This window comes from Podarcis vaucheri, assembly GCF_965113315.1.
Source record: "Podarcis vaucheri genome assembly, chromosome: Z".
In the NCBI taxonomy this organism is placed as follows: Eukaryota; Metazoa; Chordata; class Lepidosauria; order Squamata; family Lacertidae; genus Podarcis; species Podarcis vaucheri.
This window is the reverse complement of record NC_138758.1, coordinates 3,310,007-3,322,716: the sequence shown is the minus strand read 5'-3', so window position 1 is coordinate 3,322,716 and position 12,710 is coordinate 3,310,007. Positions and strand designations below refer to the sequence as shown.

General features: G+C 46.0%; 1 protein-coding gene across 5 annotated transcripts in view; it reads right to left on the bottom strand.

The window, feature by feature from the left end:
• LOC309523575 (uncharacterized protein) overlaps positions 1–12,710 on the bottom strand; it is a 58,582-nt gene that overhangs the window by 14,643 nt on the left and 31,229 nt on the right. For 3 of the 5 annotated variants that reach the window (XR_014215448.1, XR_014215450.1, XR_014215451.1), the window contains exon 3: positions 10,526–10,610. The gene's annotated coding sequence lies outside the window, so the exon portion shown is untranslated. Of the gene's footprint in view, positions 1–5,100; positions 5,182–10,525; positions 10,614–12,710 lie in introns of all 5 variants that reach the window. The other 2 variants (XR_014215449.1, XR_014215452.1) reach the window with 2 other exon arrangements.

The following is a 12,710-nucleotide window of genomic DNA, read 5'->3' as shown; positions in this document are numbered from 1 at the left end:
AGCCCTTCCTCACACAGCACAGAGTTCAGCTCTGGGACTCCCTCCCCCAGGAAACAGTGACGGCCACCAACTTGGATGGCTTCCAAAGAGGATTCAGTAGATAGCCATTGCAGAGAGGGCTTTCAATGGCTCCTGGCCACAATGGCTATGCTCTGCCTCCCCAGTTGGAGGTCTTCTGAATACTAGTTGCTGGAAACCACAGGGGAGGAGGGGTCTCTTGTGCTGGAATACTGTCTGGGGGCTTCCGCCCTCTGGGTGCCTGATCAGCCACTGAGAGGACAAGAGGCTGAACTGCATGGGCCATTGGCATGACCAAGCTGCATGGCTCTTCCTGTGTTCTTTAAAAAAACAAACGTATTTGTAATTTTACATTACATAAGTTCACATTCAAATTAATATTACCATACAATAGTCATCAACTTCCCTCCCCCCCCCCATTCCATGGTTCATTTTAGTTTTCCGTTACGACTGCATATGCTAATTAAATAATAATAATTTCCCCCATTATATCTTCACTTAATTTAAACTGCTGGATTTATTCTAATCCTGCTAACATTTTCATCAGTTTCCAATGATTCTACAAATGTTTTCCAATCTTCCTTAAAGGCTCTTCCCATGTTCTGAGGCACAGGGCTGCCCTGCCACAGCAGGAAGTTGATGCCACTGTCGCCTGCAACCCTTTGCTTGTCTTGCTGGCAAATCAAGCTGAGTAAGACCGAGGCTTCCTTCTGTGGGCATGGTAGGTGCAGCCACCATCTGCCCCACAACAGGACTCTGAGCCACCTGAGTCTCAACTGAGCATCTCCAAACCTTCTCCCAATGCAGGTTCCAACCCTAGCCCTGGTTTCTCACAGGCACTTAGTTGGCCACAGTGAGAACAGGATGCTGGACTCAATGGGCAACCAACCTCCATTTCTTCTTTTCTTTACATATAAATTCCAGCTTTCAAATTTGCTATACGTACATTTCTCTTTAAACTTTGGCTTCGCGCCTTTCCCTCCCTGCTGCTCTTAATCCCGTCCCTTTTACATACTGCATTCTGATAAACGTTTCAGCTAAGACATATTATTCTATTTCAAATATTATCATTTTAAATCCTGCACACAGTTTCAACTGATTATGATATCATTGCCAAATAGATCATTGCCAGAAACAAAAACCTTTGATAATTTCAAGCAGCTTGCTTGGAGCAAATGTGAGCTATATTCTCTGCATGTTCTTTTAACGGAGATGTAGTTTATTTTAATCTTTTTCTACTGGCCTAATGTCTATCACTTAAAATTATGGTTGCATTTTTATGTAGAAAAGCAGTTACTAGTAAATCATCAGTGAATGTCTTGAGCATAACTACTCTGACCTTGGTGGATTTAAAGCGACTTTCTCACACGATCATTGGTTGCATTTTTGTTCTAAAAATATGAAGAGCACACAGCAGAAAGTGGCGAAATAATGTGGCCAGTTCTGTCAAGCACTCAACATTTAATGCAAAACTAGCTGCAACTTTCAAAACAATCCAGATTTACTTTGAAAACCACCTTCAGTTTCTGTTAGGGGGAAAAGTGGGATGATGATGATAATGATAATAATGATAAATGGACAGGCTGCTTGGACGAGTGAAACCACCTGTCTTCTTTATCCTTGTCCATCCTGGCTGATAAAAGCAAGACGGGAAGGGCTGAGTGATGGGTTCTGCGGGGTGGTGAATGCTTCCCACGCCCACCGAAAGAGGCGGTCATTAAACCGCTTCTTTAAAAAACATCTTTAGACCTGGCCAATATGGCCAACTATCACCCAGTCTCAAATCTTCCATTCTTGAACAAGGTGATAGAGCGAGTGGTTGCTGAAGAACTCCAGGCACGCCTGGAAGAAGCAGACCATTTGGATCCCTTCCAGTCAGGATTCAGGCCTCATCATTGGACCGAAACTGCCTTGGTCTCACTGGTCGATGATCTCCAGTGGGCTAGGAACAAAGGTGAGAGCTTTTTCCTAGTTCTTCTGGATCTCTCAACCACTTTTGATACCATCAACCATAACATCCTTGTGGACCGTCTAGAGGGGCTGGGAGCTGGGGGCACTGTTATTCAGTGATTCTGCTCCTTCCTCCTGGGCCATGTTCAGAAAGTGGTAGTAGGGGATGAGTGTTCAGACCCCTGGGCCCTCACTTGTGGGATGCCTCAGGGTTCTGTCCTCTCCCCATGCTTTTAACATCTACTTGCAGCCACCGGGAGAGATCATCATGGGGTTTGGGCTGGGTGTTCATCAGTATGCGGATGATACCTAGCTCTACCTCTCTTTCAGATCAGAACCAGTGAAGGCGGTGAAGGTGTTGTGTGAGTGTCTGAAGGCGGTTGGAGGATGGATGGCAGCTAACGGATTGAGGTTGAATCCTGATAAGACAGAAGTACTGTTGGGGGACAGGGGGCAGGCTGGTGTGGAGGACTCCCTGGTCATGAAGGGGGTAACTGTTCCCCTGAAGGACCAGGTGCGCAGCCTGGGAGTCATTTTGGACTCACAGCTGTCCATGGAGGCGCAGGTCAAAGCTGTGTCCAGGGCAGCTGTTTATCAGCTCCATCTGCTACGCAGGCTGAGACCCTACCTGCCCCGCAGACTGCCTTGCCAGAGTGATGCATGCTCTAGTTATCTCCCGCTTGGACTACTGCAATGTGCTCTACATAGGGCTACCTTTGAAGGTGACTCAGAAACTGCAATTAATCCAGAATGCAGCAGCTAGACTGGTGACTGGGAGTGGCCGCCGAGACTATATAACACCGGTCCTGAAAGCTCTTCATTGGCTCCCAGTACGTTTCCGAGCACAATTCAAAGTGTTGTTGCTGACCTTTAAAGCCCTAAACGGCTTGAGTCCTGTATCATCGCTGTCAACTTTTCCACTTTCTTGTGCGGAATGCTATTTGGGATAAGGGAATTTCCCTTAAAAAAAGAGAAACGTTGACAGCTATGTCCTGTATACCTGAAGGAGCGTCTCCACCCCCATCACCCAGCCCGGACACTGAGGTCCAGCGCTGAGGGCCTTCTGGCGGTTCCCTCGCTGTGAGAAGTGAGGTTACAGGGAATCAGGCAGAAGGCCTTCTCAGTAGAGGCGCCTCCCCTGTGGAATGCCCTCCCAGCAGATGTCAAGGCAGTAAACAACTATTTTACTTTTAAAAGACAACTGTTTAGGGAAGTTTTTAGTGTCTGACACTGTATTGTTTTTAATATTCAGTTGGAAGCCACCTAGAGTGGGCGATGTATAAATATTATTATTATTATTATTATTATTATTATTATTATTATTATTATTATTATTAATGTATTCCAGAAAGGGCTTGCATTCTTCCACAAATAGTCTGCCATGTTAATTTCTTATTTTTGCGGTTAGGTTTCACCAGTTCCACATAGTCCATTAGCTTCAAAATCCATTCTTCTTTCGTCTGCGTTTTCTCTTCTTTCCAGTTCTGAGCATACAAAATTCTAGCTGCTGTTGTTGCAAAGGTAAGTTAATCATTTTTGGGGGACCTTATTATCCCTAAAAGAAAGGCCTCAGGACTCTGGGTAATTACCTCTTGGCACCACCCTCAATTTTCACCCACCCCCTACCATTTTTGCCAAGATACACCATCCCTATCTTTGTCACCTGCACTGTCCTGATCTTAAAGCCCAGTGACAATCTGGACTCAGGGGCTGCACTCTCCAGCCAAGGATCCAGATCAGGTTCGGAGCCCTCAGAAGAAGCTCCTGTATCACCTGATCCCGTAGGTCAGAGGCAGGACCCTGGCAAGTAGCTTCCCCTGAGCCTGTGGAACCACCAGTCCAGGCAGGAGAAGGAGTGCCTACATCAGGCTACAGGGCTGCTAGCTCTTTAAGGTTCCAAGTTATCCCCAAGGAGGCAGAGCCTGGGAGAGGAGAGAGCGCAGACGGAAGATGGTGCTGCCTCTCCTTCACCTTCACAGCTTATATGCTCCAAAAGTCAAAAGTCTTTTGTGTCTCCCTTAAGTCTTGGAATACATCAGCTGGGTCACAAAGAGGAGGTACCGTAGAAATTTCCAGACCTTGTTTGCTAAATCAAAGGAAATAAGAGAATTTCCAAGCAGATGCTTGGAACGTGGAAGGAAGTGTACTCCTTTTTTCACATCAAAGAACCCACAGAAGAGAGAAATTCTCATCAGAGAATATCCCAATACCTGTAGTTCGTGAGTTGGGGTTCTGCCTTATGCTTCTGAGTACAGTACTTTCATTTTTTTTATATAATGATATTTATTGCAAATTTTAAACAAAGGAAAAACAAACCAATAAACATACAAAGTACCATCACCATACACCGAACAAAGACAACAAAAAAAGAGAGAGTTTAAGAAATGAACATAAAATAAGAAGAAAAAATACAACAAAATCAATATCTCCTCAAATCTTATTTTCATAATCTTTGGACTTCCTCACATCACCCTTTCCTGCGTTCTCAGCCATATAGTTATAAGCAGCAAATTATTGCCTTATTTCAATTCTTATTTTATCATTCTCAGATATTATGTCCCAAATTTTCAATATTTTATCATGTATTGAACTGCTTAACTTAAACATAATATTACTTCAGATTTCATCCTTATCTTAATCATCACTTATTCATACATCATATAACTAAATGTCTGATGCCATGTTGTTTTCTATCATGCATTCTCTTAGCATTCATATAGCTTATAATGTTTTTGTAAATAGTCCTAAAACTTTTTCCAGTCCTCTTCCACCGTCTCTTCTCCCAGATCCCGGATTCTGCCAGTCATTTCTGCCAGTTCCATGTAGTCTAACAGTTGCGTCTGCCATTCTTCCAGCGTGGGCAAATCTTGTATCTTCCAGTGCTTTGCAATGAGTATTCTTGCTGCCTGAGTACAGTACTTTCAAAGTACATTCCCCCCCTCCTCAAGTTCTGGGCACTGTAGTTTGTTAAGGGCTGCTGGGAATCCTAGTGAACTACAATTCCCAGAATTCTCGGGGGCAAGGAATGTACTTTGAATGTGCTTTGCAGTTATAGTGTGAACAAAGCTTCATGGAACAATTTTAACAAAGTACAGTTTCTCATTTAAATGTCAAATAAATGTTCTCACTCACCACAGTTAACAGCCATTCTTGGTTTATATGCCAGTGTATTCCTATTGCAGATTCCAACAGCGGCTTTTGTGACACAGAGTGCTGGACAGCATAGAAGTGACAGGTATCATGGTAGAAGGAAGTATAATCATTTCATTTATTAGTTGCCTGTCACCCGAAGCTCTGCACGTGACTTACAGCAAATATAGAAAAGCAATCTGGTTGTGGGTGTGTTCCAAATGCTTCTGTGTCTACTTTCATCCATTTCAATGTAAATTGGTCCTAGAAGCTGTCAGCACGTGACAGAGGCCACACGCCAGGAACAGCTTCGACTGGCTGGCTAAACCAGGGGAAGGTAGCCAATGGGTCTCAAACCCTCGGTGAGTTAGGGACTTCACCTGCATGCAAAGACAGGCTCCGGAGGATGGAGCAGACGGGACCAATAATGGGTCCAGCGGTTAAGGAGGCGGTTCCTGCATGTGCTGGAGTGGGAATTGAGGGGCAGGTGAGATTTGTCCACCTGGGAAGGGAGCCCATCTGGGAAAAGGAAAACTCTGATCCTAAACCTCCTCTGTCTTGTGGGATATCTTCAGAAGAAGGAAAGGCCAAGGAGTAAACCCTACACAATGCGGAGTGGAGTCCATAAGGCAGTTGGCTGTCACCTTGTGTGCCTCCTTCCTGCAACTCCTACAGCCACACGTGCCTAATGCATTGCTCTGCTTTCCTCTGGACCCCATCAGCGAGGCCGAGAGGGGGGTCCTGTCGTCTGGACAGCCCAAGACCAACAGACACACTGCCCAGGCTTATGCCCTGGGGAGGTCACTTCGCTGCTGCTAGCCCAGTGGTTTGGCTTCAGCCCCCAAGGCACACGCCATGGTCTCTTGAGACAGAGGGATGACCACAACAGCCCTTTCTCCTTTTCAAATTCACATTTTAGCTGGCTGGCTTAAAGCATCATAATATTTTTCACTTTTTTGACTGCCCTTTTGGGAAAATCCAGTACATTGCAAACCATACATTTCCAAAATTAATTTCCTAACGAGTTACATGTGCGCAGAGAAACAAATCCCCACAATGAACCAAGGTTTCCTGGCTTAGATCCTGTGGACTTCACAGCAAACCCAGTCTTAAGGATTTGTATGCCTACTTCCCCTCTTGCCCATGTGCCCAGTGGAAAAATGGGGAATCTTTGGCACAAGAAGTGGCAGAGCACCAAAGAGACATATTGGGGTCTGGGCAGGCTCTCCGCCAGTGGCAAGGAATGGCTTGTGCATCGCCATGGAAAGTCCAAGCCTTATAGTGATTGATGCATCTACGGGGGTGGCTGGGGTTGGGGGACACCAGTGGGCAGCTTCTGACAAGGCAGCAAAGATAGCAGCATGAGCATGAACAACAGCAGATCCCTTGGCTACAAGGGAGTAAACACACACAAGTTCAGCAAGGCAGGGGGAGCGATGTCATGGGAGTAGGAGGGCTGTTTGCTCCCTGAACTTCACTCTTATCGGAGCTATGAAAGATCCAATCTACAATTTAATCAGAACAGTTCATGTCCATATCATTGCCTTTCACTAGAGCAGGTCTTCCCACACTTGGGTCTCCAGCTCTTTCTGAACTACAACTTTCATCACCCCCAGCTAGCAGCAGTAAGGGATGATGGGAATTGTAGTCCAAAAACAGCTAGAAACCCAATTGTATTCCTAACACAGGCACTTTTAACATTTCTGGCTGCTCTTCTGTGCAAATATATCTAAAAACTGCATTTAAAACAGAATTCATTTTTAGCATTGCCTGATGGGTTTTCTTTTGGGGTCTGGGGTACAGCAGCTCTCCACCCAGGAATGCCCAGGATGGGCTAGCGCCTTCTCATGGGAAGCGCAGGCATTTTAATGAATGACAGACATATGGGGGACCAGAGGATAATTTCTAACAAGGCAGCGATGAAAGGGGCATGAGCAACAGCATCCATTGGAGAAGATGTGCTAAGTTTGCTGGACTACTACCTGCACTATCAGTTATTTGATCAGCAGAGTTCAGGTCCGCAATATCACCTTTCACCAGTGTATGCAACAGGAAAATTGTCTCGCTAACACCACCATGGCAAACTGCAGCAGTGTAGGCGCTCCCTCAGCCACCTCACCCGATGCCTCACTCTGAAGAAGGATCCCTTGGCCCCTGGTGCCTGGCAAGGCTGGAAGACCAACAGCAGGTGGTGCCAGAGCCATGGACAGACAGAGTGTCTCATTCTAGTTTTGTCCCCATCATTCTCCCTGCTCAGTTCTACAAGGGCAGAATTGGGACTAAGTAGGAGAAGGCAGCTGACTTCCAGAGTTGTTGCTTGTCCCAGCTTCAGGCAGGAAAGCAAGCAGGCAGGGGCTGGCACTGGGCAGAGAGAGTATGCAGGGCAGGGCTTCATACACCCAAATGGCTGCACTTCCACTGCCCTTGGTCCTTCCTCAGGGAGGAGAGAGTGGCAGGGAGTCTCACTCAGTTGGTGAGCTGACGGGGGCAGCAGTAGGGTGGGCAAGTGGTACTGTACCCCAGTACACCTTTCATGTATTATCTTGAGAAGAGTTGGGGGATGTGGGTCCTGTGATACATACTTCCACTTATGGTGGGAACGTCCACTAGTAAAAGTTCCTGGTCTAGAGCTTTTGAATAACTCTATAAAATTATTAAAGAACCTGTTCTAAATAAAGGTAAAGGGACCCCTGACCTTTAGGTCCAGTCGTGACCGACTCTGGGGTTGCGGCGCTCATCTCTCTTGAGGGAGCCGGTGTACAGCTTCCAGGTTATCTGGCCAGTAGGACTAAGCCGCTTCTGGCGAACCGGAGCAGCGCACGGAAACGCCGTTTACTTTCCCGCCGGAGCAGTACCTATTTATCTACTTGCACTTTGACGTGCTTTCAAACTGCTAGGTTGGCAGGAGCAGGAACCAAGCAACAGGAGCTCACCCCGTTGTGGGGATTCGAACCGCCAACCTTCTGATCGGCAAGTCCTAGGCTCTGTGGTTTAACCCACAGCGCCACCTGTGTCTCTCAAAAAAAAAAAACCTGTTCAGTTCACCCCCAAACTGGTACTGCTTCTCCCTGCCCCCCCCAAAAAAAAACCATTTGGAGACACTTTTATTTATTGGGTATTTGCTGCCACTCTTGACAAACACAAGGGCTGTACAATATGCTTATAACGTCCACCTATTTTATTATATTGTTATAGCTTGTATTTTACTTCTAATGACAATTAGAGGATAGATGGCAGCTAACAGATTGAGGTTGAATCCTGACAAGACAGAAATACTGTTTTTGGGGGACAGGAGGCGGGTGGGTGTGGAGGACTCCCTGGTTCTGAATGGGGTAACTGTGCTCCTGAAGGACCAGGTGCACATCCTGGGAGTCATTTTGGACTCACAGCTGCCCATGGAGGCGTAGGTCAATTCTGTGTCCAGGGCAGCTGTTTACCAGCTTCATCTGGTACGCAGAATGAGACCCTACCTGCCCGCAGACTGTCTCGCCAGAGTGGTGCATGCTCTGGTTATCTCCCACTTGGACTACTGCCATGTGCTTTATGTGGGGCTACCTTTGAAGGTGACTCACAAACTATCACTGGTCCAGAATGCGTCAGCTAGACTGGTGACAAGGAGCAACCACCAGGACCATATAACATTGGTACCAGAAGAACTGCATTGTTAGTAAGTGGTACCTTGGGATGCGAACGGGATCCACTCTGGAGCCCCGTTCACATCCTGAACACAACGTAAGATGCAACGGTGCGTCTGCGCATGCGTGTGTCGTGTTTTGGCTCTTTCGCGCATGCACATGACATCATTTTGAGCGTTTGCACATGTGTGAGTGGCAAAACCTGGAAGTTACACGCTCCGTTACTTCTGGGTTGCCGCGGAGCACAACTTGAATGCGCTCAACCCGAAGCACTTTCAACCCAAGGTATAACTGTATAGGGAAGTTTGTAATGTTTGATGTCTCGCTGTGCTTTTATAATTTTTTGGAAGGTGCCCAGAGTGGCTGGGGCAACCCAGTCAGCTGGGTTGGGTACAAATAATAAAATTATTTGGGTGAACTTGAAAGCTTTCACCCTATTTTGTGCCATTTTTGTTGGCCTATGGCAGGTAAAGGAGGAACCTCTTAAATTATGTCATGTGAGCGTTGCACCCCTGAATGTCCCTTGCGTTCCCAGGCACCCCTATCTGATGGAACATCTTAAACTGTAAATAATAAGAACCGACAAGTTCCATTTTTCATCAAATCACTGGTGCCATCTGCAGGGGGGCCTGGGCACCCACAAAATTTTCACTGTGGGTGCCCAGCCTCCTCCTGCTGCCACCTGCTGCCTTACCTCCAGCTCTCCAGCCCTGCAGTGGCAACTGGATTGGGCCTCTGTCTTCACCACGGGGCCTTTGTTGGGGCCTGCTGCAGCTGCAGATGTGCACCCCAACTTCACCGCCCCACCCCTGCCATAACCCTGGAAGCATCATCTGAGGCCTAAATCAGCGCGTCTGGGTCAAATCAGGCTACAACTTTATCAACTACAGCTGTAAGAGGTTTGGCATAGGCATTGGGTAGACCACACTTCTTCCAGCCCACCTGCTGCAAGTACTTAATATGGGGTCACCAGGAGGGAGTTCTTGACCTACATCAGGAAGTAGCTGCCCCTCTGGATTGCACTTAGGAAATGCTGTGGACCTAGCCCATGACTGGGCATCCAGACAGAAGCATCACTGCTGGATCCTTTTAATGGGATACCTCATTTTCTGGAGGGGCAAGCAGAGGCTACAACTTCCGCTTGGTCCAAGACTACGCCTACCCAATGCCTAAACTGCCTACAAGGATGGAGAAAACCAGATGGCAGCAGCCAATTAGCCAAATGGGAAAATTCCAACCTGCTGCCAAATATGGTGATGGCCAATATCCCTGGCAAGGCCATTCAATGCAACACACAACAGAAAAATAGGGAGGGAGGATGATCCGGCAAAGGAGTGGCTGCCAAGGCCAGCCAAAGGCCCCATAGGAGGGGACTTGAGAAAAGCCAACAGGCCTGGTTGGGTCCACCCCCCAGGAGTGGACCACCCCAAGCCTGATCTCGATTGGCCGATTGTGTGAGCAGGATGAATCCAGTTCCCAGGTAGCAAGCTCAGTCCAGGGACGTCCTTTCCTGCCTGGAAAGTGTCCCAGGAAGCGGGGCCTCTGCTGCCAGAATCATGACAGCCCGCAACAGCCCCCACCTATGAAGGTGAGTGGACTTGGAGAAATATCTCCAGAGGTGGATTTTGGGGAGCCAATCAGTTTGGTTGCACTGTGCACAGAGCTGCAGGGTCTCCACAACTATTATTTGGAATTGAGCGCAGGAATCGGGATGCGAAGTTTGGCACTGCACAGGGTGTCACTGAAATTTGAGACCCCATGGTCTGCCACTGCTCGCTCACACACATACATACCGAGTGCAGAAATCTCCTGGGGTTCTGTCACTTAAGAGCACACTGATGGGGAACTTCACGTTTGAAGGCTTCCTTGTGTCAAAATCTCCTGTGTGCAAAAAATATAAATAGCATCTCAGGCAAGGAGGAAGCTATGCTAGATAAATCTGTCTATGAATATTGAGCTTCCTCTATGTGGTATCCTTTGATCACCCAAGGTGCAGCTTATTCATCACCAGCCCTGGCAGTGCCCTAACCTTTAATCCAATCCACATTCTTTAGGGTTTCTGGGCTTACAACATGGTTCACAAAAACTTTCCAATAATGCAAATCTTTGTGCATATTGCACAAGTTGTTTGAGAATGGGAGTTTCACTGCCTAGAATTCTACCTGCTTCCCAGAATGCCCTCATAGGAACATGAGGCTTATTCCCTATTCCAACATTGTCCTCACCTCTGTGCATAGATTCTAACTTTATGACTGACCTGAGAATTATCGTACAGTGGTATCTCAGGTTACACTCCAGATTACAGACAGTGTCGTACAGTGGTATCTCAGGTTACACTCCAGATTACAGACTTCGCTAACCTAGAAATAGTACCTCGGGTTAAGAACTTTGCTTCAGGATGAAAACAGAAATTGCACAGCAGTGGCACGGAGGCAGCAGGAGGCCCCATTAGCTAAAGTGGTGCTTCAGGTTAAGAACAGTTTCAGGTTAAGAACAGACCTCCAGAACGAATTAAGTTCTTAACCCAAGGTACCACTGTATTGTTCTTCTAAGGGAAGAACATCTGTGGGATGATAGTGCCCCTTTTAACTCTTTTTAGCCACACTGGGTGGTACCTAAACTCAAGAAACATGGGAAATAAATCTTTGTATGAATAATAGACCATACAATTCTATAGCAAGCTGTTCCCACAGCAGTCAACCAGATGCCTCTGGGAAGTCCACAAGCAGGACTTCCCCTGTTTTTAGTACTGTACCTAGCAACTGGCATTCAGAGGCAGACCTCCCTGAACACAGAGGCTTTATGCAACCACCTTGGCTAATAGCTAATAACCCATCTTCCTCCACAATTGTGTCCAGTCCCCTTCTAAAGACATCTAAACCAGTGGCCACCACTGACTCCTGGGGCAGCAAATTCCAAGCATTAATTATGTGTCATGTGCAGAAGTACTTCACTGTGCCTGCCTTGAATCTACTCTCAGTCAGTTTCATTGTGTGACCTTGAAGTCTACTGCCATGAGAGAGGGAGAAGTTTTACAACTGTCACAGAAAACACAGGCAACTGCTAAAAATACCAGCATTCATCAACCAACCAGTTATATGACATTGTGAATATGAAAAGCTCCTTCTTTTAATCTCTTAATCTGGTTTCTCTCTTGATTATTTTTTTCAAATGAACTTCCATCAGGACATGACACTTCACAGCTAAACTAACTACTCTCTCTGTTTTAATTCTATATCTATCTATCTATCATCTATCTATCTATCTATCTATCTATCAATCATCTATATCTATATACACACATATATACATTTTTATTAATTTTTTAATATATCAATTCCAACATTCATACAACATAACTTCTCATCTTATAAAATGTTTTAGACTTCCATCAATACCTCTGATGATTTCCCATTCTCTATCACTTATTCTGCATTTCTTAATTTCTATATTACATTTAATTATCTTTAACTAATAATTCTCCTCATAGTCTTTCTTGTAATATTTCAAATAGTTCACCTAACAAAACTTCTTGCAATCCTACTAGCATAATCTGTTCATCACAATTGCTTTTCAGATACTTCGTAAATTTATTCCAGTCTTCTGAGAATCTCTGGTCCTGCAGGTTTCGAATCCTACCTGTTATTTTATCTAACTCTGCATAGTCCATCAATTTCATCCTCCATTCTTCTTTCATCGGTAATTCTCTCTCTGTTTTAATTCTGGCCATTTATGGGTTCCAGTGTTTTAACACTGAGAGGTGTATGCCCATGGTTCAGAGCTTTTGGCCTGAAAGATGAACAGCCCATCTACCTCTCACTGTTCATCTGCTTAGTATCCATTGTGGAACAAAAAGTCTTCCATGTGCCAGGCAAACAGTGATGCTTTGCTGGAGGCCTGAATTCTTCTCAGCCTGCAGATGACTGCTAAGAGGATCATAGAATCCATTGATTTGGAAACATGGCATCACAGGAGTGC